At 34.3% G+C, this 26,916-nt stretch overlaps 1 pseudogene; it reads right to left on the bottom strand.

The window, feature by feature from the left end:
• Positions 1 to 2,178: 2,178 nt before the first annotated feature.
• Positions 2,179 to 17,235, bottom strand: LOC148763748 (flavonoid 3'-monooxygenase pseudogene; annotated as a pseudogene).
• Between the last annotated feature and the right edge of the window lie 9,681 nt (positions 17,236 to 26,916).

The following is a 26,916-nucleotide window of genomic DNA, read 5'->3' as shown; positions in this document are numbered from 1 at the left end:
CTCATAACTAGTACCATTATATGATCTCTTATGCTTTCTTTTCTTTAGGCGAATGTAACAATATTCGTTAAGCAAAATAGTAATCAACACTATTATTGTATATAATTGTAACGCTAATGCAACGGTAGACGCGATCATTGGAATTTGCCATTTAGAATATCTGCTCATTGTCTGAACTATATTATAGAAAGACAACATGTAAAAAATAGTAAGACAATCCACTTTATATATGTAGCAATGTTGGAATTAATACTATATAGAATAAAATAATAAAGTAAAAGTACATACCCTAATCAATGTGTAATTAACAACAACTAGTTAAAACACATTGTATGTAGCATTTAATCCAAGATGAGAGAGAAAAAAAGAATGCATTAATTCAACTTGAAACACTATATAAACACTGTCCTAAACACTATATGAAACACTATATAAACACAATATAAACATTATGAAACACATGCATTGTATCATATACCCCAAACACTACCCTAAACACCATATAAACACTACCCTAAACATTATATAAACTTGAACCAACCATCTTATATAAGCCACAAAACTATTATCCACCCTAAACTATTATTTTAAATCTAACAGGGAAGACACAATTTTCCATCTTCCTTTAACCCTTTCTTTCCCTTCTTGACTAAAAACCCTAAACCCTTTTACTCTAGTTATCTCAACAATGCTATTATTATACATATTTTTCTAAGAAAAAATATGAAACAGCAAGCCAAAATCAATCAGGAAAAATGCAAGAACAAAATCAATACTTTCCCTTTGCTGAAAATACCCTAACCTAACCCTTGCACCAAATATGAAGCAGTAGAGGGAGCTCGACCCCCTAATAGCTATAGAAAATCAACCCTTTACACAATTGTTTCATCTTTATTAACCCTAAACCCATAGAGGAAAACACACCCCAAAATCACAAAGAATACCCATAGAGGGAATGAAATTCCCTTAGCTGAAGGCAATGACTTTCCTTGCAATGAGATGCCACTCCTATTTCCCTTCAACAAACAATGTAATGTGATTACACTCTTTTAAAATGCAGGGAATGTGCCTTACTTCCTTTCAACCAAACAATCCCTTAGACATTAGATTTTGGGTTGAAGAAGAGAAAAACACACAGTTGTTGTCTTCTTTATAACAAATATTTAATAACATTTTTTTTTATATTCCACAGTTTATTCTTCAATAATTCATAAAAATATACGAAAATTTTTATTTTTCATATTCCATTTTTATTTCTTTCAACTTTTTATCTTGATTTAATTTAATTTTTTATTTTAAATTATTAAGAAAAGATTTTATTTTCTGTATTTCTTTCATTTTGAAATCTTATGATTTGATTTACCAAGGTTGGTTTTTGGTTTTTATACTTAATAAAAATAAATTACAGTATTTAATTCTAAAAAAAAGGATCAAAATATTATCAAATAGTTTTATACATCTTATATAGTATTACTTTCGTATTAAATCTGCCAAATATTATCTTAATCTTCTCTTTACCACACTTTTAGTGGGTGTCTAACATAACTTATAAAAATATTTTTCTACTTTGAAGTATTTGATTTTCAAAATTAAAATTTTTAGCTTATGCGAGGAATCCATAGATGAAGCTATAAATCAATTTTTTTTCTCAAAAAGTGCTAATATTGAGTAGTAATAAATATTTAGTGAGAGTTTTTCTATATTTGTACTTTACTTTCAATTATTCATAAAATTATTGGGAAAATTATATTTTTTTATATCTATCTCTTTTATTTGATTCAATTTCTTCTCTTGATTTAATTTATTTTTTTATTTTTAATTAATAAAATATTTTTTATTTTAAACCTTATGATTTGGTTTAATAAAATTGAGTCTTTCATTTTTTATCATATATCAACTAATGAGTCAAATGTTTGAATGTTAAGATTGTAATAAATGTTTGTTCACTTACAAAGCATATAAAGGATGCATTAAGGCTAGTAGCATTTAACTAAATAGCATGCAGCCTGGGCCCGGTAAATGCACATACAAATCCATCATTAATATGATCAAATATGGAGCATTGCTATCGGTTTCTCAAGGTGGAACCCTAAGAAGAGAAAAAAGAGATTTAAAGGTCTTAATGAGCATCCAACGATCATATATTACTAAAAAAATAATAACAAAAAAAGAAACTAATTAAGTAGATGTTGGATATGCATGCTTCAAAAGCCTAGGCCTGGGGTGCACCGTCAAGGGCATGACGCGTTGTAAGGTCAAGCCATAAGCTTCTTCCATGTTCAGCCTCTTAAGAATTAATTCTTAAGGCAAGCCTTAATCAAATGCATGAACCAATTTCGCTGTTAGCAGTTGCACTATGCGCAACCCTGACCTCATACTAGCACATATTCTACATCCAACACTAAACGGTATAACCTCGAAATGATTTCCCAAAACATCAATGTTGGGCTTTTCTCCCCTTGCCAAAAATCTTTCAAGTCTCAACTCTTGCGGCTCAACCTATTGATTTGGATCACGTCCAATGGCCCATGTGTTGACCAATAATGTAGAGCCCTTTGGGATGTGGTAGCCATTGATCTCGCAACTCTCAGCTGCTATCCAAGGAAGAGAGAACAACGTCGATGGATAAAGGTGGAAGGTTTTGTTAGTATATGCCCTTGAGCCAATTGAATTGATCAAGAAATATATATTGTCATTTAATGGATACTTAATCGCATAACTATATGTGAGAGAGGTTTTCCTTCATGTTAGGGCAATAATAAAGAGTTATTAAGTACTAATTGGATGAAGCCCATGGAACATAAAAGCCTTACAAGAGAATTGTAAAGTTGTTACAATTATGAGATCACTATGCATCAAAGTCATGTTCCTAAAATTGTTCCTGGTCATTGTATTGTCAAGATAGGGCATTGACAATGCTCAAAGACTGGTACATGTTAAGCCTCCTTACTTGGAAAGTAAGTAATCAATCTCATAGATTGAAGTATATGGGATGCTTGAGGATAATATGTAAGTGCTTGTTAAAGAACAAGTTCACTGAACATGACCCACTGTGAGAACTCCATTTAGCATTTCACTCAAGTGTCTATGGAAAATGTTCTCATGTGATAATCGTGCAACTAGTCCTCAGACTTGAGACACCAGGTCATCTTGTATAGAGAATGACATACTTTGATTTCACCTCTATGGGTTTGGAAGCGACTAAATGCCTAAACAGGATGTTTTTGGGTATGCCATGAAGCATGTGAAGGTGAATGAGTGATTAAGAGAGGATTCATCACCCCACGTGATATGAAGGGATGTATCTCACTTATTCTCAATTCTTGATTAACTGGTATAAAGTTTCTGGCCAAAGCATGATGAATTTGAGAAAAGTTAGTTTCCTAAATTCATAAGGTTAGTCATGAATTATGAGAACTAATATGGAATGTCATAAGTAGACACCGAACCATGCTTAATGACATATCCAAATTTTTTGATGAAAGGACCGTATTGCATTGAGAAGCTTATCACTGAAGGGCTTTGTCAAATTTTTTAATTGACTCTCTAACATTTGGGTGGTCATGATGTATTGCTAGATACCACTCATAATCTATAAATATAAATCAGTTATCAAATTGATATTTGAGCTAACATGTTAGAAGCCTAATGAGTCACACACATTAAGTGACATGATTGGGATTAAATAAGGATAATTAATTAAGTTGGACTTAATTAGAATAGACCAAAATAAAATGAGAAATTAATTAAGTTCACAATGACTTAGTTAAATTAAAACACAACTGTTGTATTTAGGGTTACAACTTAGTTTGGCTATATAAATATAATATGTTAGCAAACTAAAACTCTAAGCCTCTAGCCACTTCTCAGTCGTTTCATAAAATAAGAAAAGAAAAATATTTTTCTTTGTCTGACAAAAATAAGATTCAGCAAGAATTTTTTATTTTTTTTGTCTTAGAAACAAAACTTGCTAGCACAAGTAAAAAATCTTACCTTTTGAGAAGGTCTTATTCAGTTATTGTGTGGATTACTGTTAGAGGCCAAGCACTTGGGTAGCTAAAGATTTGATGAATCCTAAAGGTGAAGAAGCAAAGATTTTGATTTAATTGGCTCTTGATTATGATATCTAGGGTAAGATATGTAACTATTAAACTTATGAGTGTTCATAATTAATTTGAAAGTTATATGAAAAACACAAACATTAATATTGTAGGATTCGACTGTTTCTCTGATTAAATATTAGTGTATTTTTTCGTTACGTTATATATTTAATTTATTAATTATTTTCATATTTGAATATGAGATCGTATCTCAATAAGTTTCTTTGATGACGGTTTGAAAGTAGGTCATCAGTTTGGGCAGGTCTAGTTCAAAAACAAGCCGGTGTACCTACAATTGAGTCCAACTCTTGTTGGACTTGTGCCAAAATTTTAAGATGATGGATGAGCTGTGCCAGGGCCTAGTCCACCGTGCTTGATGACGTGTTAGTGCCTGCAAGGAACATGTTCTGCAACCAAAATTTAGTTACCAACGTGGATCGTTTTTCTTCTTTTAAGGCAATGGGTTGGTTGATAATTTGTGCAACTTTGGTGAAGCCGCATATTACCCTTTTTTCACAGCATAAGTCAAATCTAATTTTGAGACATTGAAATTACTCTTGGGAGATGTAATGAATGATGGAAATGCGAGCCTCCACATTCCTTGTATGCCTTATTTTTAAATAAAATAGAAACGGTGCCATTGTCTCAATTTCTTCCATGTGCATTAAAATGTACTTGTGTTGTGTGTGTTGCAAAAGATTCCATCACAAAAAGACACGGGGAGCAATTATATCAAAAAGTAAAATGATTAAGTAATAATTTTTTTATTTTTTAAAAGCAAATGATAAAGTACTACTAATTAATGGTTTATATTTCTCTTATTTTAAATGTTAGGTGTCCGTAAATTTGATTGATATTGTGCATAGATGTTAACGGATAAGACATTCGTTATTTTTGAGATACCTGAACTCAAACTCTATTATTTGATAAGGTACTCGTATCTTTTAAATATTCGATTAAATTTTTTAACTGTTACTTAAATTTTACTGAATATCTTAAAACCTACTTGTTAAATACCTAATTAAAATAAATTCAAAATCAATTTTTATGTATATTAATCATAAAAAATAAATTAATAAATTAAAATTAATATATAAAATAATAAAATTAATATTTGAAATCATAATTGGAACAATTAATGAATTTTTAGTAAGTATTAAATTAATTATAAAAAATTTATAAATAAAAATAATATATTAACTAAAACTTAATATAAAAAATCATTATTTATAATCAGATTCGAACAATGAGTACTCTAAAACCATTACCCGAACTCATGACGGGACGAGTAATAGTTTTACTATCTAAACCCTATTTCAACATGATTATAGGATACCATAATCATACTTAATCAGGATGAGTAATGCAAGGTATCTATTTACATGATTCCTATTGACATCTCTAAAATAGAATAGGTCATGCATCACTTGTTTTTTTTTTAAATTGTGTCAATCTACATATATATAAAAAAAAACTAAATTCCATTTTCCTTTTTAAATTAAAATTGATTTGTGAAATGGACCCTGTTGCAAAAAAAAAGAAAAAGGTAGAAGTACGAAAATACTATACAACCAAATGAATCTTGTTGTCAATTTAGTACACGTAAGTATACTTATTGAATAAGTAATATAGATCGTAAATCTAAAATCATATCCCACAAAGATTTGCTCTTAATTTTTCACTAAGTATTAAAATTATGACAAATTAATCTTGTTCAAATAACTTGATTTTATGAAAAACTAATTAAATCTAATTTCAATCTAACACTAAATTAATTAACAAAAACTAAAAATTTAATTGAAAAAGGCAGTAGATTAAAACTTAGGATTATGGGTTTATTCAACAATTCATCTGCTACTAGCTTTTCTTATTATTTACATTCATCACTGGTCTTACTAACCTAGAATCCAAAACTATGCATAAGTCTTCGTTGAGATGCTTGTACAAATATCTAACTTAATTGGGTCACTATATGTCTATAGTAATCAATTAAATAAAGTTCATTAAGCTAGTGTTCTAATTTGGCTAATTATGGCAATTGGCATATGTCTACCTTAATCGCAAATCAAATCACTTAAGCAACGTAAACATATACTATTTAAACTTTAATCCAATCTAAAATTTCTCTGTTGAATCTCAATTAAATTTACAAATCAGTTAAGTATTGGCCAAACAATCAAAAACATTTAGAGCAAAGTTGAATAAGTAAAACTATACTCATTCATAATAAATAAAAAAAACATTAATATTCAAATTACATGTTGAAATCCACTAGAATCCTAGAAAAACAAATTAGTTCATAATATCTAAATAAACATTATCCAAATAAAATTAGCTATTAGTCCAAGTCAAAGAAAATAAGAGAAACACAAAAGGAAAAAAACTAATGATTAAAGCTTTTGATCTTGATTCTCTCTCTAAAACTCTTGCTTTGTTTTTGACTCATTTTCTCCAGAATAATTGCTTGCCGTCTTCACTTGAGAACCTCTGAAAAAGGCCCTTTAAATAGGCTCTAAAAACCCTAGTTTCCATAATCTCATCAAAAACAGATTTCTAGTAACTCGTCGAGCGCCGAGGCGCCTTACTCTCGGGTGGCGTTATGGTGCTCCTCTCTTATGTTGTCTCTCCACCACCACTTCATCTTGTGACGTGATTTTTGACTTTTTCTAGGTCGAAGGAGGAAAGTGGTAAATATGAAAGTTGTATCCTTATTTCTTAGCTTTCCAATGATTCAAGAATCACCTCATTTAAGCTTATGTATTGAAAGATATGCTCAAAATACTATAACATGTGCAGGAGAAACATTGACCATACTTGCACGGTTCACACCAAGTAAAGCCTTTTCATCCATTTTCTTATGAAAGCAATCAAATAGATCAGCAACAACTAATTTTAAAGTAATTTAAGGCAATTTAACATAAAATTAAACTAAAATAATTTAAACTAAGCTAATTAACATGTAATTGAACTTAACTAAGAGAAATAACTAAAATACTTAACTTTGAACTTAAAATCTTAAAGACTTAGCTATTTAAACCTCCACAATATGACAAAATGACTCTATATAATAGAGTTATCACATCCAAAACTTAAGATTTTGCTAGTCATCAAGCAAAACATAAAATAAAATGTAATAACCTAAATGAAGAAAACACTTAACTAGAAATCGATTGCACTAACTCATTAATTATCTTTAATCCTCAAAAGTTAATCCATATTCTCAACTCTAAGCAGCACACAAATTATATTCAAGTTTATATTTCAATTCAAATGCAAAGTTATCATCAAATGGATTTTCGTGTGTGTATGCAATCTTTTCACCTAGAACGTTATACACTCTGTATAAGTTTTTATGCATGCAAAATTCAAATTAATAATAGAGTTTCATAAGTTTTCTTTTCATCTCTCTCTCCACTAATGTAGACTAATACTAAGTTAAGAATTAATAGGACTTTAATTAGCTTGTAATGCTTGGCTAGGGTTGAGGTAGGATATGGGATAATATGTAGCTCAAATCACCCTAAGCACATAATTGTTTTAAGACCTATTTAGAAGTTTATTTTCCTTCACCTATACCCCCTTTTCATCAAATTTTTCTTATGATCAACACTTTAATCTTTTTCTTTTTCTCAATTTCACACCTCCAAACTTATTTCTTTAATTGGGTAGTGAGATGAATACAATCATACTTTTGAACTTTTCATCACTTTTCATCTTTACTACCTTTCTCACTATCTAGCCCATAACACTTCCTAAATTGACATATGCACTTAGGAGTGAGGAATGCAAAAATTAGAATTTTTGTGCAAGGCTTTAGGCTAATAATTAAGCGTTTAAACACAGAAAATATTGCATTAGGCTCAAAAAGGGTAAACTAAGGATAAATTATGTAAAAGTAGGTTAAAAAGGCTCAATTGATCCAAAGATAGCCTAAATCATCTTTTTAACTATGTATAGCGTAGGATTTTACCTCGAGAAAGAATCAAACAAATTATGGAACTAAATACATAATTCAAAATTTCACACTCACATAAATCTTCTATAGATATGTATAATGAATCTAAGCAAAAGACACAATGTGCAAATTGTAGAAATCTCATCTTAACAATGAATCTTAGCATAAGAATTTACATAATACTTAAACAATATTCACAATTGCAAAGAATTAAGATAAGAATATAATTTGTAAAGCCCGACCTTATAAAATACTATTCATGACATACATGTGATGATAGCATGATTGCATGCTAGGAGAGTCCCGAAAAATTTACAAAAGTCGGTATTGTACCTAGAGGTACAACAAAGTTTATTTAATCCTCGAACTAGATCAAATAGGAATTTTAAGGTGAGATTAAGAGTTTCACAGTTCATAGATGACTTAAAATGGTAATTTGGAGTTTAAGGATCAATTTGGAGTCAAATCGAAATTTTCACTAACTAGGGGCAAAATGGTCATTTGCCTCTAACGGGACAAAATGAGAATTTTAGAAAAGATTTTTTTGACCCCATTTGACTTATTGGAGTATGATTTGAGGTTTAGAAGTGAAAAATTTTAATTTCGGTATAATTTGGAGTAAAAGGGTAAAATAGTAATTTTACCACCTTAGGGGCAACATTATAATTTCCACCATCAGGATATTTTTTCCACCTGTAGTGCCTCCAACTACTCCTTTAGTTCCACCACCAGTACAGGATGTATCCATTTCCAAGAAGCTGAAGGAGGCTAGGCAATTGGGTTGTGTATCTTTCACGGGTGAGTTGGATGCCACTATGGCAAAGGACTGGATTAATCAAGTTTCAGAGACTCTCTCTGATATGGGATTAGACGACGACATGAAGCTGATGGTAGCTATGAGATTATTAGAGAAGAGGGCTCGTACTTGGTGGAATTCGGTGAAGTCCCGTTCCGCTACTCCTCAGACATGGTCTGATTTTCTCAGGGAATTCGATGGTCAGTATTTCACTTATTTCCATCAGAAAGAAAAGAAGAGAGAATTTCTGAGTTTGAAACAGGGAAATCTAACTGTAGAGGAGTATGAGACTCGTTTTAACGAGTTGATGTTATATATGCCGGATTTGGTGAAATCTGAGCAGGATCAGGCCAGCTATTTTGAGGAAGGGCTCCGTAATGAGATTAGAGAGTGAATGACAGTGACTGGTAGAGAGCCACATAAGGAGGTGGTACAGATGGCTTTACGGGCTGAGAAGCTCGCGATTGAGAATAGGAGGATTCAGACTGAGTTTGCAAAAAGGAGGAATCCTGGTATGTCTTCTAGTCAGCCAGTAAAAAGAGGCAAAGACTCAGCGACTTCAGGGAGCACTACTTCTGTTTTCGTGACATCTCCTCGACCTCCATTTCCACCATCACAGCAGAGACCTTCGAGGTTTAGCAGATCTGTTATGATTGGTTTTGGGAAGAGTTCCGGAAGTTCTAACAGATGTAGAAATTGTGGGAATTATCATAGTGGGCTATGTAGAGGGCCAACAAGATGTTTCCAATGTGGACAGACGGGTCATATTAGGAGTAATTGCCCACGGTTAGGATGAGCCACTGTAGTTGCATCATCTCCACCAGCTCGCACTGATATGCAGAGGAAAGATTCTTCTGGGTTACCACCGAGATAAGGAGTAGCCATACGGTCCGGTGTGGAGAGTAATACCCCGACACATCCACCTTCGAGACCACAGACTCGTACCACGACAAGAGTTTTTGCTATGACAGAAGATGAGGCACGGGTCCAACCTAGAGCAGTGACAGGTACTATGTCTTTATTTGATAAAGATGCTTATGTTTTGATAGATTCTGGCTCAGATAGATCTTATGTGAGTACGACATTTGCATCAATTGCTGATAGAAACCTGTCACCATTAGAGGGAGAAATTGTAGTGCATACCCCTCTAGGAGAACAGTTGATTAGAAATACTTGTTATAGAGACTGTGGGGTAAGGGTAGGTGAGGAAGAATTTAGGGGTGACTTAATTCCTCTAGAGATCTTGGATTTTGATTTAATATTGGGTATGGACTGGTTAACTGCACATCTGGCGAACGTGGATTGTTTCCGAAAAGAAGTTGTTCTTCGAAATTCGGAGGGAGCAGAGATTGTGTTTGTAGGGGAACGTCGAGTATTACCATCTTGTGTAATCTCGGCCATCAAAGCTTCGAAATTAGTGCAAAAAAGGTATCCGGCTTATTTGGCATACGTGATCGATACTTCACAGGGGGAACCTAAGTTAGAGGATGTCCCAATAGTAAGTGAGTTTCCTGATGTATTTTCTGATGATTTACCGATACTACCTCTTGATCGAGAGCTTGAGTTCCCTATTGATTTACTTTCGGGTACCGCACCTATTTCTATTCCTCCATATAGAATGGCTCCAGCAGAGTTGAAGGAACTGAAAGTCCAGTTGCAAGATTTGGTGGATAAAGGTTTCATTCGCCCTAGCATTTCTCCTTGGGGAGCACTAGTCCTATTTGTAAAGAAGAAGGATGGCACTCTTCAATTGTGTATCGATTACCGTCAGCTGAACCGAGTGACCATCAAGAATAAATACCCTTTACCCTGGATAGATGATCTTTTTGATCAATTACGAGGTGCTATGGTATTCTCTAAGATTGATTTGAGATCTGGGTACTATCAGTTGAGGATTAAGGAGCAGGATGTACCCAAGACTGCTTTCAGGACGAGTTATGGGCATTATGAGTTTCTAGTGATGCCGTTTGGTTTGACTAATGCCCCGGCAGTTTTTATGGATCTTATGAACAGAGTGTTCCATCCATACTTGGATAAGTTTATGATAGTATTCATCGATGACATCCTGGTTTATCCGAATAATGATGATGAACATGCTGCCCATTTACGCATTGTGTTGCAAACTTTGCGCGAGAGACAACTCTATGTCAAGTTCTCTAAATGTGAATTCTGGTTGAAGGAAGTGGTTTTCTTGGGACATGTGGTGTCCGAAGCTGGAATTTATGTCTATCCCAAGAAGATAAAGGTAATCTTACAATGGGAGCAACCAAGAATGGTTACAGAGATTCGTAGTTTCCTTGGCTTAGCCGGTTATTATTGGAGATTTGTTCAGGGATTTTCTTTGATAGCAGCTCCTCTGACTCGTTTGACTCGTAAAGGAGTTAAGTTTGAGTGGGATGATGTTTGTGAGAATCGATTTCAGGAGCTAAAGAACCGGTTAGCCTCCGCTCTCGTTTTAACACTTCCTGTTAGTGGAAAAGAATTTGTGGTATATAGCGATGCATCTAAGTTGGGATTAGGGTGTGTGTTGATGCAGGACGAGAAGGTAATAGCTTATGCTTCCCGACAGTTGAAGAAGCACGAGACGAATTACCCTACTCACGACTTGGAGTTAGCAGCAGTAGTCTTTGCATTGAAGATTTGGAGACATTATTTATATGGTGAGCGTTGCCGAATTTTTACTAATCATAAGAGTTTGAAGTATTTGCTCACCCAAAAAGAGCTTAACTTGAGACAGAGACGATGGTTGGAGTTGATTAAGGATTATGACTTAGTGCTTGATTATCATCTGGGAAAAGTAAATGTTGTAGTGGATGCCTTAAGTCGTAAATCCTCATCGTCGTTAGCAACACTTCGGAGTTCTTATTTTTCGATGTTACTTGAGATGAAATCTCTAGGGATCTAGTTGAATAATGGTGAGGATGGAACCCTACTTGCTAGTTTCGTCGTGAGACCTTCATTGTTGAATCAGATCAGAGAATTGAAGAAATCTGATGATTGGTTGAAACAGGATGTTCAAAAGCTGCAAGATGGAGAAGCTAGTGAGTTTAGACTCAGCGATGATGGTACTTTGATGCTTAGAGACCGAATTTGTGTCCCTAAGGATGATCAGTTGAGACAAGCTATTTTGGAGGAAGCTCATTCTTCTGTCTACGCTTTACATCCCGGAAGCACCAAGATGTATCGGACTATTAAAGAAAGTTATTGGTGGCCGGGTATGAAACGAGACATAGCAGAGTTTGTAGCGAAATGCCTCACATGCCAACAGATCAAGGCGGAGCATCAAAAACCGTCAGGTACTCTTCAGCCTTTACCGATTCATGAATGGAAGTGGGAACACATGACTATGGACTTTGTATTGGGTTTACCGCGGACACAAAGTGGGAAGGATGCTATTTGGGTGATTGTGGATAGATTGACTAAGTCCGCCCATTTCTTGGCTATCTATAGCACGTATTCTATTGAGAGGTTGGCAAGACTTTATATAGATGAGATTGTGAGATTACATGGAGTCCCAGTTTCTATTGTGTCAGATCGAGACCCTCAATTTACTTCTCGATTTTGGCCGAAATTTTAGGAAGCTCTTGAACTAAATTGAGATTTAGTACTGCCTTTCATCCACAGACAGATGGTCAATCTGAGAGAACTATTCAGACCTTGGAGGATATGATACGGGCTTGTGTCATTGACTGTATTGGGAGTTGGGATAGACACTTGCCATTGGTGGAGTTTGAGTATAATAATAGTTTTCAGTCTAGTATTGGGATGGCACCATACGAGGCTTTGTATGGAAGGAAGTGCCGAACTCCGCTTTGTTGGGATGAAGTAGGTGAGAGGAAATTGGTGATAATTTGAAATTTTCAAGTATTAAATCTTATTTGATTATATTATTGTGATAATTTGTGGTATTTATTGGGTGATAAAAGGTGTGATTCGATTCGCGAAGAGGGGAAAGCTCAATCTAAGATACATTGGACCCTTTCGTATCATTGAAAGGATTGGGCCAATGGCTTAAAGACTTGAATTACCCCCAAAGTTAGATCGGATTCATAATGTCTTCCACTTCTCGATGTTGAAAAAGTATGTTCCCGATCCCTCTCACATTTTAGAGACACCTCCCATTGAGTTGCACGAGGATTTGAAGTTCGAGGTGCAGCCTGTACGTATTCTAGATCGAAAGGATCGAGTGCTAAGGAACAAGAGCATTCCAATGGTGAAAGTATTGTGGAAGAATGCTCGAATGGAGGAGATGACGTGGGAAATCGAGAGCCAGATGAGAAACCAATATCCACATCTTTTCTTCGAATTCGGTAAGTGAAATTTTGAGGTCAAAATTTTATTTTAAGAGGGGTAGTGCTGTAAAGCTCGACCTTATAAAATACTATTCATGACATACATGTGATGATAGCATGATTGCATGCTAAGAGAGTCCCGAAAAATTTACAAAAGTCGGTATTGTACCTAGAGGTACAACAAAGTTTATTTAATCCTCGAACTAGATGAAATAGGAATTTTAAGGTGAGATTAAGAGTTTCACAGTTCATGGATGACTTAAAATGGTAATTTGGAGTTTGAGGATCAATTTGGAGTCAAATCGAAATTTTCACTAACTAGGGGCAAAATGGTCATTTACCACCTGAGGACAAAATGAGAATTTTAGAAAAGATTTTTTTGACCCCATTTGACTTATTGGAGTATGATTTGAGGTTTAGAAGTGAAAAATTTTAATTTCGGTATAATTTGGAGTAAAAGGGTAAAATGGTAATTTTGCCACTTCAGGGGCAAAATTGTAATTTCCACCATCAAGATATTTTTTCCAGCACATGGTCTTCCTTTATCTTCATCTTTGACCCTTGACTAATCATGTGGTGGAGATAGAATGTTTAAATTTTTAAAATTTTAAAAATGGACCAATTAGAAAATGCCATGTGTCAAGCTTAGGATATTTTATTATTTAACTTAAAAATCAGCACAAATCAGCCCATTATTCCCCAAATATTTGGCCAAGAAAGGAAGAGAGGGAAAGAAAGGAAAAACAAAACCTAGGTGAGGAATTTCAAGAGAAAAAGTGTGGAAAATCAAGGAAAACAAGTGAAAAAGGTAGGATTTTTCAACTTAAGCTTGAAATATATTTTCCTTAAGCATTTCTCTTCATTTTCCATGCTCAAATTGCATGTTTTTATGATGAATTGTTGGCTGATCAAAATGGGTTTAGAGAGAGAAAGTTGTTGGATTTATTTGATTTTAATATATGTTAGTGTTTTTAGTTAGTTTAGTATATTTAGAAACAAAACAACAAGAAAAGAATTTATTTTCTCCCACAACCATTAATGGCTGAATTTACCATGTATTGAGTGAGGATGAGTTTGATTTTTATTGTAATAGAATTGGTTAAGAAATGATGAATTATGAGCTTAGAAAAATAATGGGAATTTTCGGAGCAAAAATATGAATTTTTACCCACTAGGGGTATTTTCGTAATTTACTATCGAGACTGATAATTTGCACCACACTGAGGGACATTAAGTTAATGTGGGTGCAATTGAGGTATAGAAACTGAAAAGAATTAAATTGGAGTTTAAACGGACGCGTTAGAAATTTAATCGGGTGATAAGACGAATTAGGCCAATACTGAGTTTAGATAGTTACCAGTGCATTTTTGCATTCCATATCATGCATTGGTAGTCGAAATTAGTTTAATTTTGATTTAGTACCAACTTGGTGAAATTCTCGATTTTGTACTGTGTCAAGGTGGTGAGTCCTCCGATAAAGGTAAGGAAATTGTATCCGAGGACTAGTAGACAGAGTGCTTCGAAAGTCTGCATTCTAGACATTGTGAGTAAACTTACTGTCATTTTAATTATCTAGGGTGGTTTTTAGATGCTTTTATGAATTCTATGGAAAAAGGAATTTAAAAAGGTAAATTATCATGTTTTATGAATAAATGAGTTTCAATGAAATTAATTTATAAATTGTTTTGGAATTAATAATGATTTTGAAAAATAGAGTACACGGAGACTGTTAATTGTGGCAATTTGATTGTTTAAATTGACTGGCTTATGATAAATCGAGCATGATTGGCTAGTTGGCAATTGTATTGAAATGCGAATTGTTTGGTTGCCTTGAAAAACTACGAATTACAAAATTGTCATATCATGTTATTGAGTTTTATTATATGGTGGATTATATATTAATTAATCACTGCAGTAAGGGGTTTCTGTGGACCAGCCTTTTAGAGAGGCACGGTAAACCCCATTATATTCTTACCTCGAACGGAGAGGCGCGTAGGGTATCTCATGAGGTAAAGTTTTGGGTTCACTTCACGCTAAACCACCACGTGAGGGGGAACTCAGCCAACGCCAAGGAACGACTATGTTTTCAAAACAAAAACATGATTTATGTGAAATGTGAGTTTTAATAGCCTTGGCGGTCTCGGTAGGATGCCTCGGCCAAGGTGTCCCCGAGAATGGATTTATGGCACAAGCCTAGATTTTTCTAAGATTCATAAGCCTCTTTACGTGTTTTGAACAAAATGTGTTCTAATGCTATGACCCAGTTTATGATGATTTACTTTATTGTCTCCATGTACTCAACTCTAGATGTTTATAATGATGTTTGTTTACTCATTGGGATTTTATAATCTCACCACCCTCCTTTCTACCCATTTCAGGTTCAGTACAGACTGTAGATAGCTGATTTCATCGAGGACTACAGTGGGATCTGCATTTTTCCAAACCGTAGGTTCACAGTCCTTTTTACTTTTGTTTATTCGGGGGCCCTCTTGTTATTGTAAATTAAATTAAATATTTTGGCTTACTGTATTTAAGTATGTATAAATTTATTTAGCTTTTACGCTATAAAAATTATTCACATATAACTCTATAAATATTGTTTTATAAGAAAATAAAATATTTTACTTAATATTTCTTTTATTTTCTTATTATATTCAAATAACCATAATTTCGTTTTAAATGAAGATTTTAGACTTTTAAACTCATTTTGAATATGAATTATGTGTTTTGTACTTGTATATTACGTTTTAGCTAGTTTCGAAATTTTTGAAAAAAATGACCAAAATACCCCTATGAGACGAAAAATTAATATTTTATTTGTTTAAAGTTGGAAACAGCTTAAAATCTTTTAGAACACGATATTTGACAATGGTTGCTCACAAGGGAACAGAGAAATTGATAGTAAAGCCTTGCGGGGTTTCAAGTTGACATTCTGGGTAATGAGTGTCTACCAGGATACCGCGGTGGTTGTCACGGGCTCGAGGGGAGTACTGGGTCGTGACATAATTAGTTCTCATCATTGATAGGAAAATTAAAAGAAATTGGCATAATTAAATTTGGCTCAAGTTTTTAAAATATGCATAAAATTAGATGATGAACAACTTAAATAAACTTAAAGTCTAAAACATAAATGCAAAACGAAACAAAAAAAGATTAGCAAAAATAAACTAACATAAAAACATCATAAAAACTAATAACAACAAAACCCTCCCCCAAACTTAAATTGCACATTGTCCTCAATGTGAAAAGCTAAAAAAAGATAAGAAAAATAAACTTCCCTATAAATGGTGGCAGTGCATTAAAAGTTCTAATTTTCTTTCTCCTCATCTTCACACTTTTCAAACCTGCATATTCAACAAAACAAGCCAGGGAGAGATTATAACTACTTATTTAAATAGAAAAATAAAAACTAACTAAAATAACAACTAAATCTAAAAAGATATAGCTTGGGGTTACCTCTCAAGAAGTGTTTGTTTATAGTCAATAGCTTGACTTTGGTTGAGATATTTTTTCACCTTTTAAAGAGGTTTGAGTTTACATGGGAAAAGCTTGAGGTGTGAAAGTAGCCTCCTTCTAAGATGAGGTTGTAGTGGCATTAACTCAAGATTTAGTGCTTGTCAACCTATGGTGATGGAATAAGATGACTTTTACCCAATATCTCAAATTGAGTTCTTCTTGAATAATGCATTTTTTGTGTAGCTTTCAAAACATGTGTAACATTTGTGAGTTCTTCATTCTTGTCCTTTGTTGTTGCATCTTGAACTAAACAAGCTTTAAGGAGTTTCTTTGGATTTTTCACCTTCTTAGGTAACTCATCAGCTGTATCCAAAATGAGAATGGGATGCACAAATGGCTTGACTTATGGTGGTGTAAATATTTCCTCTTCTTACTTAATGTCGTCATCTTGAACTTGCTTGCTGGAAATATTCTCCTGATTTACTTTATCTCCGTCATCAACCATATTCTTGATTTTACCTCATCAATATGCTTACCATAGTCTTCTCTTCTAAGAGTAGGCTCAGTGTCATTTGGTAAAGTTTTCTGAGACCTATTGTTGATGTCATTAATAAGTGGACTCACATATGTCTCCATATTTCTTATTAAAGCTTTATTACTTTGAATGGTTGCATACATATTTTCCATGCATTGTATAAACATCTCTTCCAAAGTTGGTTTTTCTCAAGTACAAGGGCTCTAACTAGTGATTGCAAACCATTATGGAAAATAGGCTGTGATGAATATGCAGGTACCTGATCATTACTTCATGAAAAATTTGGATGATTCCACCTTAAGTTACAACTATTGGAGTATGAATTGTTTTACTGCCCATTGAAGCTTCCATCAAATTGGATTGATTCATAATAGGCTAGACAACAATCACTTGAATGTTTATCTCCACAAAGCTTGCATGTCACAAAAAGACTATGAAAAACATTAACACCCAAAGTACCAATTTTCTGAGATAGAGCATCTACTTGGACGGTCAAAGCACTGATTGCATCCAATTCATAATCATTAGCAACCTTCCTAGACACAAACTTTTTAGATGGCCACTGATAGTTATAATAACTCATCACCTCAACTTAAAGTACTTGAAAAACAAAGAAAGAAAAACTCGAATTAAGATTAATTTGTGAATATTAATATTAGTAAAATAATTAACACAAATCTTCGACAACGGCGTCAAAAACTTGTTGTTGGTTTAGTACACGTAAATATACGTATCGAACAAATAATATAAACAATAAGTCCAAGATCATATCCTACAGGGATTTGTTTCTAATTTTTCACTAAGTACTAAAATTATGACAAATTAATCTAAATTCAATCTAACACTAAATTAATTAGCAAAAACTAAAAATTCATTTGAGAAAGACAATAGATTAAAATCTAGGATTATGGGTTCATTCAACAATTCATTTCATACCAACTTCTCTTATTATGTACATTCATAGGCGATTCAACTAACATAGAATCCAAAACTATGCACAAGTCTTCGTTGAGATGCTTGTACAAATACTTAACTTAATTAAGTTACGATATGTCTATAATAATCAATTAAATAAGGTTCATTAAACTAGTATTCTAATTTGGCTATGTATGGCAATTGGCAAATGTCTACCCTAATCGCAAATCAGATCACTTATGTGACGTGAACATACACTATTCAAACCTTAATCCAATCTAAAATCTAACAAATCAGTTAATTATTGGCTAGACAATCAAAAGTATTAAGAGCAAATTTTGAATAAGAAAAACTATACCCATTCATAATAAATAAAAGAGACTAATATTCAGATTATATTTTGAAATCCATTAGAATCCTAGAAAAGCAAATTAGTTCATAATATCTAAATAAAATATCATCCAAAGAAAATTAACCATTAATCTAAGTCAAAGAAAATAAGGGAAACACAAAAGGAAAAAAATTAATAATTAGAGAGAGATTTTCTCCCTAATTCTCTTGTTTTCTTACTTTTTTTTTTGGCTCATTTTCTATATAATAGTTCCTTGCCATCCTCACTTGAGAAACTTTGAAAAAGGCCCTTTAAATAAGTTCCAAAAACCCTAGTTTCCAAAATTCTTTCAAAAATAGATTTGTGATAACTAGTCGGGCACCCAACCTTGCCTCTTGGGCACCATGGTGCCTTATTCTCGAATGGCACTATGGTGCTTCTCTCTTATGCTGTCTCTACTATACTACTTCATCTTGTGACACGATTTTCACATTCTTCCAAGCAGTACTTGATAACTCTACTATCTAGAGTTATTTTGATACATTTTAGGGCTTAAGTAGCTACTTTTTTGAGATTTTAGGTCTGAATTTGAGTAATTTAGGTGTTTTTCATAGTTAAGTTAGATTACATGTTGATCAGTTAAATTTAAGCTATTTTAGCTTAATTTTATGTTATTTTATTTTAAATTACTTTAAGAATAGTTATTGTTGATTTCTCTTATTGCTTTTGTAGAAAATTTCATGAAAAAAACTCATTTGATGAAAATTCGTGCAAGCATGGTGATGGCTTCATTTGTACATATTTTCATATTTTGAGGATAACTTGAGCGGCAAAAGTTCAATTGATATGATTCTTAGACCATTAGAAAGTTAAGAGAAAGGCCTTTAACTTTGATGTTTACCACTTCATCCAATTATGATTGGATGGAGGTCAAACTCCTTATCAAATTTAGAGCATTGTAGTAGTCTACATAGACTGAACATGATGCTGTATTTTGCATATATCGTTCAATTAAGAAGTCCAAATGATGTGATTCTTAGACCATTTATGTTTACCACTTTGCCCAGTTCAGCTTGGAAAAAGGTGAAAATAACATCACAAGATGAAGCAGTGCAGCAAAGACAGCATAAGAGAGGAACACCATAGTGCCACCCGCGAGTAGGGAGTCGTAGGGCCCAAGAGACAAGGCCGCGGTGCCCGAGGACTTACCAAAAATCTATTTTTGAATAGATTTTGTAAACTAGGGCTTTTAGAGCCTATTTAAAGGGCCTTTTCAGAGGTTTTAAAAGGGGGAGGCAACAAGCGACTATTTTGGACAAAAAGAGCCAAGAACAAAGCAAGAAAACAAGAGAATTTGAAAGAGAATTGAAATCATAAAACTTCAATAATTAGTTTCTTTTATTTTCTTTAACTTGGATTCATGGCTAAATTTCGTTGGATGTTGTTTTTATTAGTTATTATGAGCTAAATTATCTTTCTAAGATTGTGGTGGATTTCAATATGTAATCTGAATATTTGTTTTTCTTTTATTTACTATGAATGGGTATAGTTTGCTTATTTAAATATGTTATTAATGCTTTTGATTGGTTAGCTAATAATTAATTGATTTGTGAATCTAATTGAAACTCGACAGAGAGATGTTAGACTGGACTAAGGTTTGAATAGTGTATGTTCACGTCACTTAGGTGATCTAATTCGTGATTCAGGTAGACATATGTCAATTGTCATACATAGCCAAATCATAACATTAGCTTAATAAACCTTATTTAATTGATTATTATAGACATATAGTGACCCAATTAAGTTAGGTATTTGAGCAAGCATCTTGACGGAGACTTGTACATAGCTTTGAATTAGTAAAACCACCCATGAATGTAAATAATAAGAGAAGCTAGTCTCAAATGAAGTGTTGAATGAACCCATAATCCTAAGTTTTAGTTTATTGCCTTTTCCAAGTAATTTTAATTTTTGTTAGTTAACTTAGTGCTTGTTTTAATTTTTGTTTAATTAATCCTTTAAAAATTTTAGTTACTTAAATAAGATTAATTTTTTATAAATTTTAGTACTCAGTAAAGATTTAAAAACAAATCTCCATGGGAACGATACTTTACTTCATCACTATATTACTTGTTTGATACAAATACTTGTGTGTGCAAAATCGAAAACAGTATTGGACAAAGTGATAAACATGAATATTGGAGCCTTATCTTTTAGCTTTCCAATGGTTCAAGAATCACATCATTTGAACTTCTGGATTGAAAGAAATGCTTAAAATACTAGAATATATGCAGGAGAAGCATTGACCATACTTACATGGTTCACACCAAATAAGGCCTTTTTATCAATTTTACTACGAAAGTAATCAAACAGATCAGCAAAAACTAAAATAAAATTAATTTAAGGCAATTTTTAGGGTTTATTTTCTAATTTTTAAGGTTTTAAGGAATAAAGGGAAATGGGTAGAGCAATCTAGGGAGGTCGAGAATGGAAGAAAGAAAAGGGATGGGGGATTAATGAAGCCTATTAGTGGAATTTCATACCCCCACTGTAAAACCTGACCTTATAAAATACTTGTCATGACATACATGTGATGGATAGTATGTTTGCATGCTAGGAGAGTCCCGAAAAATTTACAAAAGTCGGTATTGTACCTAGAGATACAACAAAGTTGATTTAAGTCTTGAATTAGACCAAATAGAGATTTTAAAATGAAATTAAAAATTTTAAAGTCCCAGAATGACTTAAAATGGTGATTCGGAGTTCGAGGATCAATTTGGAGTCAAACCGAAAATTTTACTATTTAGGGGTAAAATGGTAATTTTGCCACTCGAGGACAAAATGAGAATTTTTTTGAAAGATTTTGATCACATTTGACTTATTGGAGTATGATTTGAGGTTGAGAAGTGAAAAATTGTGATCCCGATATTTTTCGGAGCATAGGGGTAAAATGGTAATTTTGCCACTCTAGTGGTAAAATGGTAATTTTGCCACCCTAGTGCCAAAATTGTAATTTTACACCACCCAACACTTGTCCAGCACATGAATTTTACCCAATATTATCATGGATAATTGAGAAAATTTATGTGGTGGAGAGATATTGTTTAATGGGTAAGTATAACACATGGACCAATGGAATGGTGACATGTGTCAAGTTTATATCCATTTTATTCTAACAATCATAATTTTACTTTAAACGAATGTTTTAGACATCTAAATTTATTTTTGATTTTGAAATATGTATTCTGCACTTATATACTACATTAGTAGCTGGTATCAAAATTTTGAGAAAAAATGACCAAAATACCCCTATGAGACGAAAATTATTATTTTTTATTATTTTAAGTTAGAAATAGTTTAAAATCTTTTAGAACGTGATATTTAGCAATGATTACTCACAAGGGAAAATGAGAAACTGATATTAAAGCCTTGCAAGGTTTCGGTTGGCATTCCGGGTGATGAGTGTCTATCGAGACACCGCGGTAGTTGTCATAGGCTCGAGGGGAGTACTGGGTCATGACAATTTGATTGGTATCAGAGCTTTTGGTTTTAAAGATCAGAGTTTTTAGTTTTAAAGTTGTTTTAAAAATTTACAGTGTCAGTGTGGCCTCGGGTTAAGTTAGGTTATGTTGAATAGAATGCATGCATATGCATATAGAGCTTGAGGTTGCCTAAACTTGCTTGTTTCCTCTTATAAATTATCATGCCTCCTCGACGCGAACACCCACCTCTCACTAGATCTGTTGGGAGTGGAAGAGGTTGTTTCCAACGTCGACAGCTAGATGTAGTAGAGAAGGAATCGACTGCGTCCACCATTCGGGCAGCACCTGCTGCTGAGTAGGCCGAGACTCCTCCATATTCTCCACATTCTTCACATCCTCCGCCACCTACTAGTACTCCTGCCATGTCTCTTGAGGCAGTTCAGGCATTGGCAGCCTTTTTTATCGCTATTGTTGGCCAGCCTCAAGCTGGTCAGGCTCCTCCTATAGTACCACCAGTTGCTCCTTCAGTACCACCACCCCCACCTCTAGTTCCACCGTCAGTATAGGATGTATCTATTGCTAAGAAGTGGAAGGAAGCTAGACAACTGGGTTGCGTTTCTTTTACAGGTGATTTGGATGCAACCATAGCCAAAGATTGAATTAATCAGGTTTTGGAGACACTGTCTGATATGAGGTTGGATGATGACCTGAAGTTGATGGTGGCCACGAGATTACTAGAGAAGAGAGCCCGTACATGGTGGAATTCAGTAAAATCTCGTTCCACTACTCTTCTAACCTGGTCAGACTTTCTAAGAGAATTTGATGGTCAGTATTTCACTTATTTCTATTAAAAAGAAAAAAAGAGAGAATTTCTGAGTTTGAAACAAGGAAACTTAACGGTAGAGGAGTACGAGGCTCGTTTTAATGAGCTGATGTTATATGTACTGGATCTGATGAAATCTGAGCAGGATCAGGTCAATTATTTTGAGGAAGGGCTCCGTAATGAGATTAAAGAGCGGATGACAGTGACTGGTAGGGAGCCACATAAGGAGGTGGTACAGATGGCTTTAAGGGCCGAGAAGCTTGCAAATGAAAATAGGAGAATGAGAGCTGAGTTTACAAAAAGGAGAAACCCGAGTGTATCTTTCAGTCAGCCACCAAAAAGTGGCAAAGACTCATCTGCTTTGGGGAGTACTACTTCTGTTTCAGTGACATCTCCTCGATCTCCATTTTCACAGACACAGCAAAGGCCTTCGAGATTTAGCAGATCTGCGATGACTTATTCTAGAAAGAGTTCCAAAGGTTCTGATAGATGCAAGAAGTGTGGGAAGAATCATGTTGGGCAGTGTAGGGGACCAGTACGATGTTATCATTGTGGTCAGAAGGGCCACATTAAGAGTGAGTGCCCACAACTAGGACGGGCTAGTACAATAGCTCCATCTCCACCAGCTCGTACGGATATGTAGAGGAGAGATCCTTTTGGGTTACCACCGAGGTAGATAGTGGCTATACAGTCTGGTGTAGAGAGTAATACCCTGACATATCCACCTTCGAGACCACAAACTCGTACTTTGACAAGAGTCTTTGCTGTGATGAAAAATGAGGCACGGGTCCGACCTGGAGTCATGACAAGTACTATGTCTTAATTTGATAAAGATGCTTACGTTTTGATAGATTCTGGCTCAAATAGGTCTTATGTGAGTATGGCATTTGCATCAATTGCTGATAGAAACCTGTCACCATTAGAGGAAGAAATTGTAGTTCACACCTCTTTAGGAGAAAAGCTAGTTAGAAACAGTTGTTATAGAGATTGTGGAGTAATGGTTGGTGAGGAAGAATTTAGGGGTGAATTGATTCCTCTAGAAATCCAAGATTTCGATTTGATATTGGGTATGGACTGGTTAACGGCACATCGGGCGAATGTGGATTGTTTCAGGAAAGAAGTTGTTCTTCGAAATTCGAAGGGAGCAGAGATTGTTTTTATCGAGAAACGTCGAGTATTACCGTCCTATGTAATCTCGGCCATTAAGGCTTTGGAACTAGTACAAAAAGGGTATCCGACTTATTTGGCTCACGTGATTGATACTTCAAAGGGGGAACCTAAATTAGAGGATGTCCCAATAGTTAGTGAGTTTTCTTATGTATTTCCTGACGAATTACCGGGACTACCTCCTGAGCGAGAGCTTGAGTTCCCTATTGATTTACTTCTGGGTACCGCACCTATTTTTATCTCTCCATATCGAATAGCTCCGGCGAAGTTGAAGGAACTAAAAGTCCAGCTGCAAGATTTGGTGGATAAGGATTTTATTTGCCTTAGCACTTCTCCTTGGGGAGCACCAGTCCTATTTGTAAAGAAGAAGGATGGCATTCTTCGATTATGTATTGATTACCGTCAGTTGAACCGAGTGACCATCAAGAATAAATACCTTCTACCACGGATCGATGATCTTTTTGATCAATTACGAGGGGCTGTGGTATTTTCTAAGATTGATTTGAGGTCTAAGTATTATCAATTGAAGATTAAGGAGCAGGATGTACCCAAGACTGCTTTTAGGACGCGTTATGGGCATTATGAATTTCTGGTTATGCCGTTTGGTCTGACTAATGCCCCGGCAGCTTTTATGGATCTTATGAACAGAGTGTTCCATCCATACTTAGATAAGTTTGTGATAGTATTCATAGATGACATCCTGGTTTATTCGAAGAATGATGATGAGCATGCTTGTGATACCCCAACTTCTATAGGCTTGTAACTAAGTATAGATGTAATAATATGAGCTAGGGGTAGTTTCGTCATTTTCTCTAATAAGCTTCCAGAAGAAAGTTTTATGATATTTTAAGGCCTAAATAGGCATAAGACAGTATATATGATGTGTGCTGATGAAAACACAAAAAAAACTAGAAGTTTCAACAATTTTCATAATAGGGGCAAAATGGTCATTTTTCACCTCGGGTTAAAATTTTAAGTTTTTTTGAACTCGAGCATATTTAGACCATTATGGATATTATCCTAGTGTTAAAAGAGCAAAAGGATTGCATAAAAGATTGGAGGAGAGTAAGTTAATTGGTGGAGGGGCATTTTCATAATTTTAAAGGAAAGGATAAGATTGCCTATAAATACCTTGAATTTCCAGCAGCTTCTTGAATTTTCTAGTAGCTAGTCTTCTTCTTCCCTTCTCCTCTCTCACGTTTCTTCAAACTCCATGGAAGCTTGATTTTCAAACTTCCACAACTTTCTCTCTCTAGCTCCAATTTTCATGCTTTTGGTGCACCCTTCCATAAACCCTTGTGCTATTTCATCTTCTCACTTCAAAAATCTTGAAATATCTTGTTTTCATACTTTCTCTCACTAGTTGGGCATTTTAGAGAGAGAAAAAGAGAATCACTCCATTGATTTGGAAGCTATTGGAAGAGAATCCAACTGCAAAGGAACCCTAGGGTGAGTGATGCATCAAGTTTGATTTTTAGCTGCAGAAAATGGCTAGTAATTGTGATTTATGAGCTGTTTTGTTGTTTAGTATGTTCATTACTTTTTAGTGATTAAGATAGTGAACATAGATAGCCATTTAAAGTGGCAATTGAAAACTAGCTAAGAGATAGCTTTTATAGTTCATAGTGTGTAAATTAATCTATTGTTTATGTTAATGTGATCCTAGGTTTTTAAGGAAGCACCATCATTCCAATTGGATCATTAGGGGAATTTGAGTCAACTAAAGGTTCTACAATCAATTGGTGAGTGGACTACCTTCAAAACTGATTTTGAAAATATGATGGATTTGACAAAGTGTTTGAATGATTTTATACAATTTTTCATGAAAATAAATGCCTTGGGAACAAGCTTTTGAGAAAAGGTTTATGTTATGAAATGTGATTATTATAGATTTCTATGTGGCTGCATTATGTTGATATACATATATGCTTGAGCATAATGTTGTGTAATTATATTGACTCGGCTATGTGCGAGTAGGGAGTGCGCATAAGCCGAGGATGACCCGGTTATGTGCGAGTAGGGAGTGCGCATAACTCGGTGATGACCCAACCATGTGCGAGTAAGGAGTGTGCATGAGTTGGTGATGATGATGATGGGATGGTGTGATGATGATGATGGGTATATATATATATATATATATGTAAATATGTGTGTTATAGGAAATTGATGGATAATGGGTTATGGTTGTAATGCATGTGAAACTTGACATGTTAAACCTTGAGAAATTGTTATGTGTTTTCATGTTGGTTTGGACCTTTTGGCAGGGTGGTTTTTCCTTTGGGAGAAAGGTAAATTTTGCATTGAAGCACTGTATTTCGCTGCAACGAGAAACTCTCAGATTTGGAAGGGTACATTGGCTGGAAACTCGCTACAGCGAGGATGCATTTTCACTACAGCGAGAATAACACTAGCTTCTCGCTGCAGCGAAATGCATTCTCGTTGCAGCGAGAAACTTTTTGTTTTCTGGGTTGCAATTTTGCTGCAGCGAGATTGAATCTCGTTGTAGCGAGAAACATTCTGTTTCTTGGTAGAAATTTCGTTGCAGCGAGATTCAATCTCGCTGCAGCGAAAAACTTTCTATTTTGGTCTCTTATCTTGTCCAATTGCTGCCCTATCTTTCACTTTTTTGCTACCATATGGGAGGATGGACTTCCAACATTAAGGATTAAAAGAGTTAAGTTTAAAATGAGGAGGTTTAGTGAGAAACCCTCGGCCAGTTGAGAAACCCTCGTTCGGTTAATAACTAAATTCCAACGTCGCTGCAACGAAAATTCATTCTCGCTGCAACTATATTGCAGCGATAATGCCTTTCCGTTGTAGCGAAGATTCGTTGTCGTATTTGACTTGCTTGTGCAATATTGAAGCTTTCATTCTTCGAATGATTCGCTATGTATGGGTTCAAAATTTTCAAATGATTAATCATTTAAGGGCTTGATGAGGGGTTTTTAATAAGAATAGAAACAAATTGCATTGTTTTGAAAAAAGAATGCATCATGATTTCATTAAAGATTCCTTATGGTATGCTTGTTCCTTTCTTTGTTCACTCACTGGGTTTATACTAACAATT

The sequence above is a fragment of the Theobroma cacao genome, chromosome 3, assembly GCF_053813885.1.
Source record: "Theobroma cacao isolate CCN51 chromosome 3, ASM5381388v1, whole genome shotgun sequence".
Taxonomy (NCBI): Eukaryota; Viridiplantae; Streptophyta; class Magnoliopsida; order Malvales; family Malvaceae; genus Theobroma; species Theobroma cacao.
Note: the sequence above shows the minus strand (reverse complement) of the source record. Positions and strands in the feature narration are given on the sequence as shown.